Consider the following 18,600-nt stretch of genomic DNA (forward strand, 5'->3'; position numbering starts at 1 on the left):
GTGTGTGTGTGTGTATATATATACATATGCATACACATATATATATATGAATATATATGGGTATATATAGGTATATATGTATATATTGATCTCTCTCTATATATAGATATCTATGTATATAGATAGATATATCCCCTTGACTGAGCAGAGCTTATTTCTTGGAGGTCAAGAGGCCAGCCTCCTGAGGACAATGCTGAGACGGACAATCATATGAGGCAGCCGATGCTGAGAAGGGAGGGCTGAACCATCAGAGTGAAATCAAACTTGGTCAAGAAGTAGAGGAAGCGCCCATCAGGGACGTGGGAACCCTGGGCAGTTGTTCTTACCCTGAGTAATTTTACCCCTCCTAAGGGACTTTTGGAAACTACTGGAGACATTGTTGATGGTTAAGACGCAGGGAGGAGTATGGGTGTGCAACTTGCATCTCTCCAATAGATAAAAAGCCAGGGATGCTGCTCACCCTTCACAGTGCACACCACAGCCCCACAACAAAGAAAACCCAGTCCCAAACGTCAGTGGTGCTGATGTTAAGAAATCCTGCACTAAGACCAAAGAGCCAGATGAGTTTGGAGTCACTAAAGAGAGGTACAGGAGAGGCGGCAAGTATCCTCCACAGATGGAATGCACAGAGGATGGCGCATCCTGAAGCAGAGTAACACCGCGCCCTCGGGCTGGGATTGCTGCTGCTGGCTGGCTGTACTGGGCTCCCTCTCACTTCTAGGCTCCGGGCTACATACTGTGCCTGCTTATTTGTGTGTCTAACAGACTTCGATGTTACTGACAGAAGCTGACCTGAGAGCAACACAGAATGGAGATGTGTGGAGGGGTAACACTTCCTTAGTTTGAGCCTCCATCCTAGAGGCTCATGTTTAGATCTCAGCTCTAGAACTCACTGGGTGTGACTTGAAGCAAGTTAAGGAATCTCTCTTTTTCTAACCTGTATCCTGAGGATCATGATACCTATATTTTGAGGTTGTTTTGAGGATTCAAGAAGATAATACATGAGTAGAATCTAGAAACCTGGTAACTGTCTTAAAACTAATATGAATTTGCCAGCCCAGTAGTCCTGGGTATTAGAGCTGAAGGGCAGTCAAAAAGTTCTCAGTCCTGGCTTCATAGCAGGGCAGAACCTCTCCAAGGATTCTGGTGTAATTTTCTGGGACTCTGTAGGTTGTGAGAGCTCCCCAGAGGATTCTAGTGGGTAGCCTTATTTGAGAACATGGATCTAGTACCGCCATTCATCTCGCAGGTCAGGGAATTGAGACTGAAAAGTGAGTTCCACAAAGATACATAGGTATTGTTTGAGGAGCTAGAATTAAAATCAGGTCTCCTGACCATGCCCTGGAGTTTTTCCTTCCACCTCTCAGTGTCTTCTTTGTTTTAGTGAGTAAGGATGAAGTAGTAGGTAAGCAGGTCAAGACACCAGATCTAGGTTTTACCTGAGTTTGTCCAGTGACAAGCATGTCTTCCTTCTAATTAATCTGCACCTAATAATGCCTTCTCTTCCCTTGGCTTTATAACCGGGATAGCATGGGGTCCTGGAAATAAATGGTAAAAGGGAAAGAAAACCTAATAGACATCCAGCAGCTTCTATAAGTCAAATTTGTTATAGGTGCTTTATTATGATTGCTTAGTTTATTTTCACAATAACCCTAGGAGGTTGGTATTTTTAGCTCTGTTTCAAATGTTGAAAGAGGCTCAGATGGATTTGGTCAGGTGCTCAGGGTCTCACAGTTGATAAGTGGATTATGCTTAGCTCATAACTTTCCAAAGCCAATATTCTGTCAGAGTCCACCAGAATGTATGTGCCACAAAGGCAGGGATTTTAAATATCTGTTTGTTTTTTCTCCTGCTATTGCTTACAATACTGATAGCACATAGTAGGTACTCAATAAAATTTTGTTAAATTGATGAGTGAGTGACACCAAACTATACAGGCTGTCCTAGTCTGTTCTTGCATTGCTGTAAAGAAATACCTGAGACTAGATAATTTATAAGAAAGGAAGTTGAGTTGGCTCATGGTTCTACAGGCTGTCCAGAAGGTATAGTGGCATCTGTGACTGGGAGGCCTCATGAAGTTTCCAATTGTAAAGGAAATTTACAAGGAGGGAGCAGCCATGTGACAGTGAAAGCAAGAGCAAGAGAGAGAGTGGGGAGATGCTACACACTTTTAAATGACTGGATCTCATGAGAACTCACTATCATGAGGACAGTACCAAGGGAGATGGCGTTAAAGCATTCATGAAAAACTGCCTCCCCTCAAGACCCAATCACTTCCCACTGGACCCCACTTCCAACATTCGGGATTCCATTTCAATATGAGATTTGGGCAGGGACACACATCCAAACTACATCACAGGCCTTAAGACCTGGAGACTAGAGATTTTTGAGTCCAATAAAATATACAACATAGAAGGAAAAATTTCCAATTTAATGTTTTGTAATCCACTAGCTTTCAAAACATCTGCAAAGGAGCACAGCATATTGAAAACACCTCCTCCAAGCTGTGTGATGCCAGGTGTTGTATATAAAATGAAAGCAATATTCTAAGAATATGAGAAGTGTGTATATATGTGTGTGTGTGTGCTGTTACACTATTAAGGGTATTTTTTTGAAGTTGTAGTTAAGGGGAGAAAAAGCAATTATAGCTAGCAATTGTATTTTTTTGTTTTGTTTTGTTTTGAGACTGAGTGTCTGTCACCTAGGCTGGAGTGCAGTGGCGTGATCTTGGCTCACTGCAACCTCCGCCTTCCAGGTTCAAGCGATTCTCCTGCCTCAGCCTCCCTAGTAGCTGTGACTACAGGCATGTGCCACCATGCCCAGCTAATTTTTTTGCATAGATATACACACACATACACACACACACACACACACACACACACACACACACACACACACACATATATATATATATATATATATATATATATATAGCTTTAATAGAGATGGGGTTTCACTATGTTAGCCAGGATGGTCTCAATCTCCTGACCTCGCAATCCACCCTCCTCGGCTTCCCAAAGTGTTGGGATTACAGGTGTGAGCCACGGCACCCAGCCAGCAATTGTATCTTACACAGCAGTTATCCCCAACCCCCAGTCCACAGACTGACAGACTGATACCGGTCCATGGCCTGTTAGGAACCAGGGCCACACAGCAGAGGGTGAGCGGCAGCAGGGCTGGGGTTGGGAGAGAGTGAGCGTTTCTGCCTGTGCTCTGCCTCCTGTCCGATCAGCGGTGGCATTAGATTCTCATAGGAGCATGAATACCCCTGTGAACTGAGCATATGAGGGATCTTGGCTGTGAGCTTCTTATGAGAATCTAATGCCTAATGTTCTGAGTGGAACAGTTTCGTCCTGAACTGCCCCCCTCCATAGTCCATGGAAAAATCGCCTTCCATGAAACTGGTTCCTGGTGCCAAAAAGGTTGGGGGCCGCTGTTATAGAGTACTCCAGCACACAGAGCCCAACATGAGATGTGCCTAGTAAGAGAAGCTGACTCTGGGCATTTGGGAAGTTGGGACAGGCAGATTGCTTCTCATCTCACTGGGACAGAGCTAATCTGCAGGCTAACTAATATCCTTACATCCACCACTTTCCAAATCACTGCAACTTGCTCAGAAATGTACCTTTCTCATTCCTGCCTCTTCAGGATATGGCTCACGTAGGCACCCCAGAAATGCCTGCTGAGTGAAATGATGATGTGTCCCTATAGAAATGATATTTTTCTCTGCAAATGCACATGTCTCAGGAATTGCAAATCTATGATCTTCCCCAAAGAATAACCTCTGGTTCATTTTGGATTGAGTCAGGATGTAACTAATTTCGCTACTTTTACAGTTTATCACATCCTTGCTTCATCCTTGCTCCGAACAGTCAGCTAAGATATTATCTCCATGTTGCAAGTAAAGCAAAGTAGGCTCAGAGAGCTTGAACAATCTTCCCAAGGCCACTCAGCCAGGAAGTGGGAGCAGAAGGATGTCAGTTCTGGTCTACTGAACTTCAAGATGCAACCAGTTCTGAGCAGTAAAGGACTAACCTTGGGCAGTAAAAGGTTTGGGCCTTGACTGTCTCCTGGGAGATCACCTCTAAGCACCTGGAATATCTTTTTTTTTTTTTTGAGATGGAGTCTCGCTCTCCCGTTGCCCAGGCTGGAGTGCAGCAGCGCGATTTCAGCTCACTACAACCTCCGCCTCCTGGGTTCAAGTGATTCTCCTGCTGCAGCCTCCCAGGTAGCTGGGACTACAGGCATAAGCCACCATGCCCAGCTAATTTTTGTACTTTTAGTAGAGACAGGGTTTTACCCTGTTGGTCAGGCTGGTCTCTCTAACTCCCGACCTCAGACGATTCCCCCCACCTCGGCCTCCCAAAGTGCTGAGATTACAGGCATGAGCCACCATGCCTGGCCCATTTCTATGCCAATAATGTTATTTATCATGGAGACCTTGGGCCACAGAGTATTGGCTGGACCTCTGGAGGGACTGAAGGCTAAGGCCAACCATGTGGACAAGCAGTCAGGTCTATGGAATCAACCCAGACACCAAGGTTCAAGCAAGCTCCTTTTGTTTGCAATCCTCTGTGCATGTTGCCATGTATCATTGCTGGAAGGAGGGTGTGTTGTCCATGAGACTTTCCCGGGAGACAACAACCAGATTCTCGCACCTGGAACTCTCCCAGACCTTCCTGTATGTACCTTTTCCTGTTGCTAAATTTAATCTGTAATCTTTTCTCTATAATAAACCATAACTAAGAACACAGCTTTGCTGAGTTCTGTGAGTCCTTCCAGTAAATTACAGTGATGACCTCCTGCACTCCCAACTTTCCATAGTGTTTCTCTGCAACTCTGATGTGAGGGACAACGAGAAGGACTAATGGGGGACAGCCTACTGTCCAAAGGCCAAAGGGTGTGGTTTGGATATCTGACCCCTCCAAATCTCAGTTGAAATTGAATCCCCAGAGCTAAAGGTGGAGCCTAATAGGAAGTGTTTGGGTCATGAGGGACAGATTCCTCATCAACATCTTGGGGCCATCTCATGGTAATGAGTGGTTTCTTATTCTGTTAGTTCCGGTGAGAACTAGTTACTTGGAAGAGCCTGGCACCTCCCTCCCGTTTCTCTCTCTCTGGCTTTCTCTCTGGCCATGCGCTCTCTGCACACACCAGCTCCCCTTCACCTGCCACCACGAGTGGAAGCAGCCTGAGGCCCTAGCTGGAAGCAGATGCTGGCACCATACTTTTTGTACATCTTGCAAAACTGTGAGCCAATAAACCTCCTTTCCATATAAATTATCCAACCTCAGGTTTTCCCTTATATAAATAACAACACAAATGGCTTGAGATGAGGCCAGACCAAGTGGCTGCAGGTTGTGACCGAGGCGTCGGTGTGGGGCGAAAATGACTTTCCAAATAAAAAGAAACTTGAGCCCAGTGGACAGCATGTCTAGCTTCCTTTCTTTGCTCTATCAGTAGCAGGGTATAGGCCAAGAGACCTGTCCACCATCATTGCCTGAGAATCAATCCCAGCATGTAAATACTGGGATCCTCTCTGCTGTGTCACATGCTGTAAAAGTGAAGTGGGTTTCCTGTCAAGTTACCAGTCATCACAGTGTGTCCCTCTCTTCTGCTCCCTCCCTGCTCCTCCTTTTTCTTTCTTTTATATTTGAGGCCAGTCTAAAGTGTATGAACTTTACTGTTTTAGAATTAGGACACTTTCACGGGACTGGGATGAGGGGAACTTGGTTCTGTCAATAACTCTGATACCTGGATTTTCTCCAAGAAATGAATTTCTTGGTCACCCATCTGCTGCCCCCAGACAGCATGACATTACATAACCTTACACAGGTATTTATCACCTAAAACCTGCAGATGAGGGGGCCAGGACTGCCTAGGATTCCCGTGTCCCAGAAGACTGCATCATTCTTCAGGGCAACATTTGGAGCCCTTCTTGAACTTGGTTTTTATTTTTTATTATTTCCTCAGCTCTACGAAGATAAAATTGACAAATAAAAGTATAGATATTTAAGATGTGCAGTGTAATGTACAAAGATAGGTATACATTGTGAAATGTATACCACAGTCAAGCTAATTAACATATCTATCACCTCACATTGTTTCCACCTGGGACAACAGGCAGGAAGCTACATGACATTATGTTAAGTGAAATAAACCGGAAACAGAAGAAATATAAACTCTCTTCTATGGGGAATCTAAAAACATTAAACTCCTAAAAGCAAAGAGTAGAATGGTATTTGCCAGGGTGTGTGAGAAGGGGGAATAGAGAGATGATCAAAGGGTACAAAGTTTCAGTTATCGGATGAGAAAGTTCTGGAGATCTAATGGGCAGCATGGTAGTTAGAGTTAATAATACTGTATCATGTAGTTGACATTTGTTAAGAGAGCAGACCTAGGTCTTCACTGCACACACACAGACACACACACACACACACACACACACACACACACACACACAGAGAGAGAGAGACTGATCTTGGTTTTAACTTTGGCTGCATGTTAGTGTTCCTGTAGAGGTTTTTACAAAGTCCCGATGCTCATCTCCATCTCCAGAGATTTTGATTTAATATTGGTGGGTGCTGGCACAGTAGTTCCTATAAGCCCCTCAGGGGTTCTTTATGTGCTGGTGTTTGAGAACCACACTTGCAGCTTCATCCCTGGTTGCTGCCCTCCCGCAGACACCGTGCCTTTTCCTGTCTACATAGCCTTCATCCCTGTCTACCTGGTGCACTCTTCCTTCTTTGTCTACCTAGTGAGTACTGGTTCACTTTTTATGACCTGACTCAAGTGTTGCCTTTTTAAATCTTTCTAGGCTGTCTGATGCCAGGCAGAGGTGATTGCTGCCTCATCTGTGTTCCTATAACACTTTCCATACATTTGATGTAAATGACGAGTTGATGGGTGCTGACGAGTTGATGGGTGCAGCACACCAACATGGCCCAAGTATACATATGTAACAAACCTGCACGTTATGCACATGTACCCTAGAACTTAAAGTATAATAAAAAAATAAAATAAAAGTAAAAAGAAAATTCTACAGCATTACAGAGTCTTTTGTTTATCAATCTGTTCACTTGAGAGTTGGGACTTCATCATAGTAATCTTTGTCTCCCTTTCACCTGGTAGAGTCAGTGTCTGGTGTGGGATAAGCACTCAGTGAATGTTTAGTTTGATTAAATAGAGGTGCTCAAAATAGCTATCATGTCATTGAGGCTGAAATAGCTATTTCTTACAAGGCTGGTCTCTCTGCTTTGCTGTTACAGTTACTGCTTGGCAAACCAATGTGCCTCATTTGTGCAAATGCTGTATCCCCACTTGAGTGTTGAAGTATTTTGTTAATTGCATGATGGCCTGTGGCCACAGTGTGTTGTTTTATAGTATACCAAGCCAGAATTTAAAACCAGGATTGTAAGGCCTATACTCTGTGGTCTGCAACAAGTCTGAGTATATACAAAAGCTAAAATGAGTCCAGGAACTCCGTAAGTGTATACAAAAACCCAGAAGAGAGATTCTGTCTTGCAGTCTTCCCTAAGGTACTATGATTTTAAATTAAGGACAAAATCCATTATCTAATTGTAATGTCTCTTTTTTTTCCTGTTGATAGAAAATTTCTACTACAGTGTTGTTCTGTGAAGAGGAACGGGTGCTGGAGAGCTAAGCTGGGCAGGAGGCAGGAGCGACTGTCTGCAGCAATCAGCAGGTGTGCACTGATGGCTGGGCTCCTACTGAGGGCAGTGGAAGAGGTGGTTGCTTTTGGTAGGGCCCATTCCAATTGCTCATTGCCTGGAAATTTTCAACTGTAAATATTTTCAGTGTTGTTCCTGTCAATAGGTTCTTGGAAGTACTGTTTGAGACATGAGGACACAAGAAGCAACATGTTAATCAACAAAGCTAGTGTTTAGTCTCCTTCCCTCTGATGAATCTGAGCCATTTGGTGACAGACGTGGGTCACGTGGAATGCAAGGCACACAGGAAACAGTCCCTGAGTAGCCCGTGACTTCCTGGAGGGCAGAAGGAATGGAGGTTGGGCCAATGCTGGGCATCTCTGAGAGATGATCGTGGACCAGAATCTGAGTGGGTTCACTGGTTAACATTCCCTTTGCCTACTACAACACAGTCACGCCAGATAAAAGCTTTTTCTCTCTTAGGTAACTGAGTATGTAAGCAGCCAAGTATATCATGTCAGGCTGATATGGAAGTTCTTATTGCTCTGCCAACGTCAACATGCATTTTTCACCTCTTGGTCTGATATAGTGGTTTAATATAGATAATGGTCTAACATAGATAGTGGGAGCTGTGGCTCCCACTATCAAGTCCACATTCCAGCCAATAGGAAGTCAAGAAGAGAAAGGGAAGCTAGGCTTATTGTATGCCAAGGGCCTGACTTAGAAGATACAACTCAGCATTTCTACTCCGTACAATTGACCAGAATATAGGCACGTGTCTACACCTAGCTTCAAGAGAAATTAGGAAAGCAACTCTTTGGCTGAACGGTCCTATGCTCAGCAAAAATATTTATCATCTGGGAAAAGAGATATTGAGGAAATAACCAGCCATCTTTGTCTCATAGATGTTTTGCTAGCTACTGCCCAAACTCAGAAAAACAGTGAAATTCCAGATGTACTTGAGAGTAAATTCAGAAAAAGACACATCTCCATATCTTAGATGCCATCTCAGAACAAGGATGGAATAGTTGATGTTAAACATATTAGCATTCTGAGGTTGCCTAGAAAATCTCAGCATCCATAAACAACGTTCCTTGTGTGATGCATATATCATACAACATTTAATGTTAATTTAGCTTCTTAATATAATTTTGTAGTGAGAATGTTTGCCCAATATTCCCCAGAGTACCAGGAAGGCAGTGTGTGTGTGGGAGAGGTGCAGGCAGGAGGAAGATTGCATATTTCCATAAAATTAATTACCTGGAAGAAGACATAAAAATTGCACGAATGGAGATGCTTTATGTATAATTAACAGTTCCTATTTTTAAAAAAGCTTCATGATTTTGTGTTTGTGTATAAATTTTTTGTGTATTTGTGTGTGTGTGTGTGTATACACTCACCTATACTTAACATGATCCTTGATGTAGTCATGTGATGTAGTTAGGGAAAGCGTCATTTCCATTTTATAAAAATTTGGTGATTAGATCTTGAACTTACAGCTGGAGGCTGCAGTAATAATAAATGAAACTGCTTGGTGGTGGGAGGTGTCTTAGAAGCATAGAAAGGTAATTTTTATGTGGAAGGAATGTAAATGTGTGCAGCTAGAGGATGGACTGTAGTGGTTTTAAAACAGGTCTGCAAATTCTTTGGCATTTCTCTCATCAAGGGATTGAGTCCAATTCTCCTTCCCTTGAATATGGGCTGACCTTAGTGACTCCACAATAATAGAATGTTGTGGCAGTGACCCATCAAGATTTTCAACATTAGGTCATAAAAGGCTATGTAGTCTCTGCCTGACTCTCTTGTGATGCTTACTCTTAGAAACCAACCGCCATGCTGTGAGGAAGCCCAAGATGCATGGAAAGGATCCCGTATGTGTTTTGGCTACAGTTCCTGGCATGGTCTTAGCCAATGGCCTGCATGAACCAAGAGACATGTGAACCAGCCTTCCTAATGACTCCAGGCACAGACACTATTGGGCTTCAACTGCCGGAGAAACACTGAGAACCACATAGCTGAGCCCAGTAAACCCTCTGACAAGGAGATGATAATTAATGATTATCATTCTATGCCCAGGAGATTGAGGTGGTTTGTTTCACAGCCATAAAAAGAAGAAACATATTTGGAAGCTCAGAAATAGTGGAAGATGTGGCATGCCAGGGATAACATCCGTTGGCTGTCAAGGTTACACAACTGGCCAAGTGACAGAAGGAGGGTTTGAACCTCCATTTTATGATATTTGTTTCAGATTTTTTTCCCACTTCTCAAAAGTTTCCTTCTTTGAATAGCCATTTAAAACTAGAACTCATTTGAGTTTCATTTACAGTACTTTTGGGATAAACCAAAGGCAAGCATTCTAGAGATTTTGTTTTTCTCACACATATACACCAGGCACCAGAGTGTGCACGCATACACCTTTGTCCTTGCCATACCTAAGTTACTCTCCTGCCCTGGTTTCAAATCTCTGCTTTCACTAGTCACAAGATATTGGCCTGAACCTTTCTCTCCTTTCAACTAGAATTGCATATAATTAGACATGCATAGTAAGTACTGTGACTTAAGGCCAAATGCTCTCATCTTTTCAACCATTTCACATGTGTCATAGTTTTCAGATTGTTTTTTACTTTAGGATTATGTTTGCTGAGTCCTCTTAAAATCTGTGTACACTGCTCTAAGGATGTGGCATATAATATGTGCTTAATTATATGTTTTTTTTTTTTTTTTTTTAGACGGAGTCTCGCTCTGTCGCCCAGGCTGGAGTGCTGTGGCCGGATCTCAGCTCACTGCAAGCTCCGCCTCCCGGGTTCCCACCATTCTCCTGCCTCAGCCTCCCGAGTAGCTGGGACTACAGGCACCCGCCACCTCGCCCGGCTAGTTTTTTGTATTTTTTAGTAGAGACGGGGTTTCACCGTGTTAGCCAGGATGGTCTCGATCTCCTGACCTCGTGATCCGCCCGTCTCGGCCTCCCAAAGTGCTGGGATTACAGGCTTGAGCCACCGCGCCCGGCCTAATTATATGTTCAATTAAATTGAAGTCTGACCAGCGCCAGGAAAAGCAGCACCAGGAAAAACACATTCCTCACTTCAGATACTTTTATTAATGCTGTTCAAATTTCATAAATAATTTAAAGTTAACATCTTAGTGCTGACATGTTGACTATATATTTGTAGGTAAAGCAATAGTCAATAGCCTAATTGATTACTTCACATGCTCTGATGTCTCATCACATAGTAGATGAATTTTTTTTTTTTTTTTTTTTTTTTTTTTTGAGACGAAGTCTCGCTCTGTCGCCCAGGCTGGAGTGCAGTGGCCGGATCTCAGCTCACTGCAAGCTCTGCCTCCCGGGTTTAAGCCATTCTCCTGCCTCAGCCTCCTGAGTAGCTGGGACTACAGGCACCCGCCACCTCGCCCTGCTAGTTTTTTGTATTTTTTAGTAGAGACGGGGTTTCACCATGTTAGCCAGGATGGTCTAGATGAATTTTTAATCATTTTTGTTATTTGTTCATCAAGTGCTTGCTTTGTGCTAGGGACTATGCCAACATCTTCACATGCCTGATCTTATGCTATGTTCTCAGATAGAAGAGTAGACAAGAATTGTTTTTATCTTCTCAGCATCCCTTTCCTTTTTTTTTTTTTCTTTTTTTTTTTTTTGGTAAAGCATCACAATTTTCCTCTGGTTAAGTATCTTTCCTCATTGTTTTTGGATGTGTTCACGGTGTGAGTGTTCATCCAGGTCCTCTGCAAGAACTCCACCTGACCCTGCCAACACTAGCCAAGGAAGTAGACACTGATCCAGGTTAATTTGTTCAGACTCTTTCATGAGAATGGAAACTTGCGCGGAGCCTTACAATGATGGCAGGCACTGGAATTTGAGCATACAGCAGTTATGTCCTAAAAATGTGCTCATTAGTTTTTGCAACCACATCCATCTCCACTGGATGTGGTACATTTTTAGTGCCTAGAGCAATTCCTGGCACTCAAAAATTCTTGTGTAATGGACGAGCAAATGAATGAAACAATGCTCAGAGTATCCCCGGTTCATGTATTGTCCAAAGCCTGGTTATCCAAATCTTTCTTTAATTTGCTGAACTCCAGGAATGTTTCCATTAAGTTAGGCAGAGTCTATTTCACCTGTTTTATAGCCAGGATACTCTAAACTGATACAAATGGATGCCATTGACTCCTCTTATTGATAGGGCTTTATTTATTTATTTATTTGTTTATTTATTTTTTATTTTTTTGTCGTAGAAAAGGAGGTATAGGTATTGTCTATACAATTGACCCTTGAGCAACACAGATTTGAGCTGTGTGGGTCCAGGTATAGGCAGATTTTCTTCTGCCTCTGCCACTGTGAGACAGCAAAAAACCAACCCCTCCTCTTCCTCCTCTTCAGCCTACTGAACATGGAGGCGGTGAGGATGAAGACCTTTATGATGATCCACTTCCACTTAGTAAATAGTAAACATTTTTTCTTTACAATTTTCTTAATAACATTTTACTTTCTCTAGTTTACTTTATTATAAGGATACAGTATATTAATACATATAACATACAAAATATGTGTTAATGAACTGTTTATGTTATTGACAAGGCTTCTGGTTAATAGAAAGCTATTAGTGTTTAAGTCTTTGAGGAGACAAAAGTCGCATGGGGATGTTGGACTGTGCAGGATTTTGGAGTCAGTGCCCCTAACCTCCATGTTGTTCACGGACCAACTGTGTTTACTATTTGTTGGAGCCTCTGTCCCACTTGTCCCTGTCATGCATTATCTCATTTGTCCTTCTCTGTTGAATGTTCCATAATTGCACCCTATCAAACATGGATGTTACATACTAAGTTATCTTTTGGGAATCAATGTCAACATAAAAAAATAAAGAAATGTCAATGTCAAAAAAAAAAAAAAAAAAAAGGAAAAATCAGCTTGTCCCCAGTATGTTAGCCTGGAAGCACAATACTCTGACATTTTCAGTGGGGCGTCATGGTGGGGGGTCTACCAATATTGGCATTTAAGCTTCCTATTTCTACTCTAGAAGTGGAGATGGAAATCAAATCAAACCAAACCAGCAGACTAGTGTAGCACAGGACAGTGTCATTCACCATTTAGTGAACAATCAAGTACTTATTGTAAATATGGAACTTGCACTGGGGATTGGTCTGGAGCAGATGGGGACAAATGGAAGTAACAGAGTGATTGTAATGATTACAAGGAGGGTTACAGAGGCAGGAGCCTGGGCATTTTTTGAGGAAGGAATCATTGGAAATCATCTGTTCACTTGGTCTTTAGGAGATCTGAACTCAAAAGGTGGTTAGAATTTCTGGTAATGGATAGCTTGTTACCAAACACCTCTTTAGGGAGACTGATATTTAGAAAGATATTTTTTCATAATTTATTCATGCTGTGACCTCCTCCTAAATGGCTTACGTCATAATCTTTCTCTCTCTGGGTCTTTCAGAGCCCAACAAAAAATAAAAAAAACTTGTATCAGGGGTTTCCTCTTCTCTGATTTCTAAGAAGACAAATTGCACAGTGCAGGGCAGGAGACAAAGGTGCTGGCTTCAGACAGAAAACATTGTGAGCCCAGGCTCAGATGTTTTATATGCTGACATGATACTTAACGTTCCTTAGTCTCAATTATCCCATCTGTAATATGGGGATGATGGTGATAATAATAGTAATACCTTTCAGGGTGATGGCCAGGATTAGAAAGGTGCGTCTAGCAGCTGCCATATCATGGGACCTTGATAATTGATAGCTATTTATGGGACATTGATAATTGATAGCTCTTTTGTATCAGTGCCACAGTCCAGCATAACCTCATTCCTCAGGATTCTTTTAAGGGCATCATATAAGTTGCAGTCATTGCAACTTTTACTAGACTGACCTTACTTCCTGATTTCTAGTCTCTATCTTAAGTCATAGTTGTAGTTATATCTATATATGTCTTAATTTCCCAAGTTCCTAGATGGCAGAGATTAGCTTTAACAGGTATTGTGCAAGCGTACCCAAAAAATGAATGCCAAGCAAAATAAAAATTAAAAAGAGATATCTTAAAATGATTTTTAGCTCTATTGGTTTTGTAGTTTTATAAGGTTTTAGCAGGTAAATTAAAGCTTATTTTTATGCTTTTAAATTTTGCTTCTATAGAGCACTCCTAATAGATTCTTTTCCATGACATCATTTTTTAATATGCACAAACATCACTTCATTTGATCTCTTGGTTCCTCTACAAGGCAGATATTATTGGCGTTTCCTGATTATAGTTCGTGAACTGAGGTGCCAGGAGGCAACAGAACTTCCCAGTCGTAGCGTGGTGTACTGGGAAGGAGGCATGAGCGCTGACGTCTGTGCTCTGCCCTCTCTCCTGAGCTGGGCTGACTCCCTCAAGAAATTCCTAAGAGATAATGAATGTGAAAATCCTCTACAGACTCCAGAGTGGAATATGAATGTAGGGGATTATTGCTATTATTTCTAGGGCAGGCAAGCTATAACCTCTTGTGGAACCATTTATCAACCAGGAAATCCTGTTGCTGTTCACTGCATTGTACCCCTGTGACCCAAAAGATAATGTATTTCCCAATGTAGTTAACTTAATACTATGGGCTGACCTGTACCTTGAACTGAGCTGGGTGAGTAATATTTAAATGCAGAGCCTGACAGCTCATAACCCACGGTGGCTTACTCCCCCTGTGGCAAGCCGCTGAGCCAGGGAGGGAAGCACTGTGGAATGCAGGGATGAATAAGGAGGGTGGGATGGTGTTCCTCCTAAAACAACCCATGGCTTAGATTTGTTTTTGATAGTTTGATGAAAGGAACGTCTTTGTTCCTTTTGATTATCAAGAGTGCTCCTTGGGCTACCTCCCACAGACATTCTTGGATTGTCAATTTCAGCTGCTCTCACACTGGGTCAGAACCATTCCATGTTGATTTAAAAACCTAGTGGGGGATCATCTGACTGGCATTTGATATCATGGTTCAACAGCCTGCTGGATCCTCCATACACCTGCAAAAAGGAAAATGCTTGCTGGACACTTCTGCAGGCCAGAGGCAGTGGGAGGGCAAGGGAGGGTTTTTTCTGCTTTAATCTCTTAAATACAGAGCTGAAAGTACAATTGAGTCATACAATTAAGAGTGTGCTTAAAATAGAAGGGAGTTTAGACACCAGTGCAAAGACCCTAATTTTATAGACAAGGAAATGGAGACTCAGAAGGGCGAGCAATTTGCCACACAAATTGATGCCTAAATTTACCAAATTTAGATGAATGATTCAACTAAATCAGTTAGATGAGACATTTCTTATTCCAGTTTCCAATTCTTTTTGCTCTATCATGCTGCCAACTACTAAGTGTGACGTCTGCCCATGCCCATGTCAAAGTGACCAAAAAGGGCAGTCCTTAGAGAATTATTTTCTCTTCTGTGTTCTAATTACCATCAATCAATCAATGAACAGATATGAGTTTTACTCTGTACCTGACACAGAGCTTGGAGCTGTAAAGGGGAATCTAAGATGCTCTCAGTGAGGTGACAACTTCAAATCATGCTTAGATAAACTGGGCATGGTGGCTCACGCCTGTAATCCCCAGCACTTTGGGAGGCCAAGGCAGGTGGATCACTTGAGGCCAGGAGTTCGAGACCAGCCTGGCCAACAAGGTGAAACCCTGCCTCTACTAAAAATATAAAAATTAGCCAGGCATGGTGGCAGGCACCTGTAATCACAGCTGTTCAGAAGGCTGAGGCAGGAAAATTGCTTGATCCTGAGAGATGGAGGATGCAGTGAGCCAAGATCGCACCACTGCATTCTAGCCTGAGTGACAGAGTGAGATTCCGTCTCAAAAAAAAAAAAAAAGATAAAAGATAAAAAACATATTAAGATAGTGACCAGCTACCGGTATAATTGTTGAATAATGAGTGGAACACACTATATTATTTGGGTATTAATTTAGGCCATTGTTTCTCATGTTTTTCAAGGTTGATACAAAACCAAAAAAAGTGCTTTGTTTCTGGACCTTTGGGTAGAGAGGGCAATAAGCTAATCATGACTGCTCCTGTATGAGTTCCGAACCGAGTGAAAAATAGCCCCAGGAACCAGATAATAATTCTAAGGAAGTCAGTTTCATTGCCGGCAAAGCTGGAGTTGGACAGTTGAGCTTGGCACCATGGCTGAAATGAACCACATTACCCAATGCAGGACCTGGAAAAAGCATATCCCAGGGAGGCAGGATGCAGAAGATAGCTCACATGTGACCCTGATGAAGACAAAGGTGGGAGTTAGAGAAAACACAGAGTTTGGGCTCCAGAAAGGGAGAGGGAAAGAAGAAAGGGAGAGATGTGTTGTCCTGTCCTAGTGAGACAAGCCTTACCTCCTCGTGAGAAGTGGAAAGAAGGACAAGGAGAGGATGAACCTTCCTATTGTAATGGCCAAGGAAGGATCATGCAGAGAGGAGGACAGGTTCTCCTATAACTTTAAGAAACAAGAGTGAGTTCAAGCAACATGCAGACACAAAACTATTGAGTAGGTTGTAGAATCTATGCTGCAGAGATGGAGAGAGGATATAGGATCCTCCATTTTTGTTTTTTATTTTAATTTTATTCTTGCCTGTGGTAAAATACGTATAATAGAAAATGTACCATCTGGACTCGTTTTTAGTGTACAGTTCACTAGGATTAAGTATATTTCCATTGTTGTGCAACCAATCTCCAGAACTTTTTCATCTTGTGAAAGTGAAACTCTGTATTTATTAAACAGTAACTCCCTATTCCTCATTTTCCTTAGCCCTGGTAACCATCAGGTGTCTATGAATTTGACCACTCTATGTACCTCTTCTAGGTGTAATCACAGTTTTTTTTCGGGGGGGGGTACTGTCTTATTTCATTTAGCATAAGGTCCTCAAGGTTCATACATTTTGTAGCCCGTGCTTTCTTCTTATTTGAGGCGGAATAAAACCACATTGCACGAACATGCCACATTTTGTTAATCCATTCATCCATCAGTGGACGTGTGGGTTGCTTCTATCTTTTGGCCATTGTGAGTAACACTGTTAGAAACATGGGAACATAGGTCTACAAATATCTCTTCAGATCCTGCTTCCAGTTATCTTGGATATGTACCCAGAAATTGAATTGTTGGATCAAGGCTCCTCAATTTTGACAAAAAAGGCTTGATGTTCTCAAAAGATTAAGTAGAAGTTGGAGATCAGAAATCTACGGGTTTGCAGAGTAAGGCTGGATGTGCTGCTTTTCCAGGGGATGAGCGACCAGGTGTTTTTTGTTGTTGTTTTTGTTGTTTTTGAGACAAGGTCTCACTCTGTCACCCAGGCTGGAGTGCAGTGACATGATCTCAGCTCACTGCAACCTCTGCCTCCTGGATTCAAGTGATTCTCATGCCTCAGCCTCCCAAGTAGCTGGGAATAGAGGTGTATGCCACCATGCTCAGCTAATATTTGTGTTTTTAGTAGAGATGGGGTTTTGCCATTTTGGCCAGACTGGTCTCAAACTCCTGAGCTCAAAGGATCCACCCACCTCAGCCTCCCAAAGTGCTGGAATTACAGGCATGAGCCACCAAGCTGGCTGTGACAAGGTTTTAAATAGCAGTAAGGAAGGGTTAGGGAGGCAGTATAGTCCTTACTATGGAGTAGCCTCCAGAGGCTATGAAAAGAGCCTGTGGCCTTGGCTAGTGTGAGAGAAAGAGGGAGAAGGAGTCTTGCCTCTCTTCAGATGGCAAGGGATGAAAATGTGGTGAGGACTAAAATTTGTACCCAGGAATGTGTTTTGTTTTTAATTCTTATTCTATATAGGGTATACATTTGCTTGTAAGTGAAGGGTAGGGATAGAGGGATGTAAAATATCTTTTGTTTAACACAAAGAAAGGAGGGATCCAGGATAGTTCTAAACATTCCACAATGCACAGGATACCCCCACAGCAAGACTGAAAAGTGGGATTTGTTATGTTTTCTGCTGAAGGTAGAGTCTAATTTCCTTTTTACAAATACCTGCTAAGATGCCTATTCCTGTCTTATTTTATTGACTAGGCATGTGAGGGGTGGCTGTCCTGAATGATTTAACTGACTGCCCAGAGATTTAGTGCTAAGATCAGGTGTCCTCACTCCTAAGATTATTTCCTGTTGTTTGCACCTTGAAGGGTCAGATAAAAAGAGATCACTGAGGATCAAAGTTACCAATATAGAAGGAGAAAGAATGAGTAGCATCCTGTGCTCGCTGTTCTGGGTGAGCACTGTTCTGGGACCAGCTCTTCACTGCAGTTCGGAAAACTGAAATTCAGAAAACCAAATAGCCTGCGAAAGGTCCCATTTGAACTCAGGCATATTTTCAACTGGGCTCTCATCTTTAAAACTCACTGCTCCTTCTTAGAAAATGAGTGATTAAAAAATTAGTTCAAAAGCTTCAATAACAAGACAGTAATATCTAGACACTCCGGCCTTCTGTTTATTCACTGAAAATAGTATTTTGAGTGCCTACTCTGTATCACTTGCTGTGCTATGGGCTGAAGATACACTGGTCCTCTAGACACACTCTCTGATCAGTTAAGCAGGGTGGGGCAGGTAACTAAAATGCCGTTGTCTTACACTCCAAATATCCCATAGACACTGTGTGTTTGTGTGTAAGTGTGTGTGTGTCTATGTGTGTGTGTGTGTAAGACAGCTCCCTAGTGTTTTGATGGCTGAGCAATTTTTGCTTCTTTTCTTCAGCTGTTTACCTGAAACTTCTTGATCTCAGGCATTTTGACATGTCTGTGAGGATGATCAAGGGACAATTCTGAGCGCTGCACCATATTAGGCAGCAGAGGTGCTGTGGCTGGACAAAGCTTGTGGGCCTGTGTCCCTTCCCTGAAACTGAATGCTTTCTCTTAGGGGAATAGGGCAGTGAAAAAGAAAACAAGCACTGTTTCTTTTCTTTACTCACTACACTTTACTT

The sequence above is a fragment of the Macaca fascicularis genome, chromosome 5 (genome assembly GCF_037993035.2).
Source record: "Macaca fascicularis isolate 582-1 chromosome 5, T2T-MFA8v1.1".
NCBI classification, from domain to species: domain Eukaryota; kingdom Metazoa; phylum Chordata; class Mammalia; order Primates; family Cercopithecidae; genus Macaca; species Macaca fascicularis.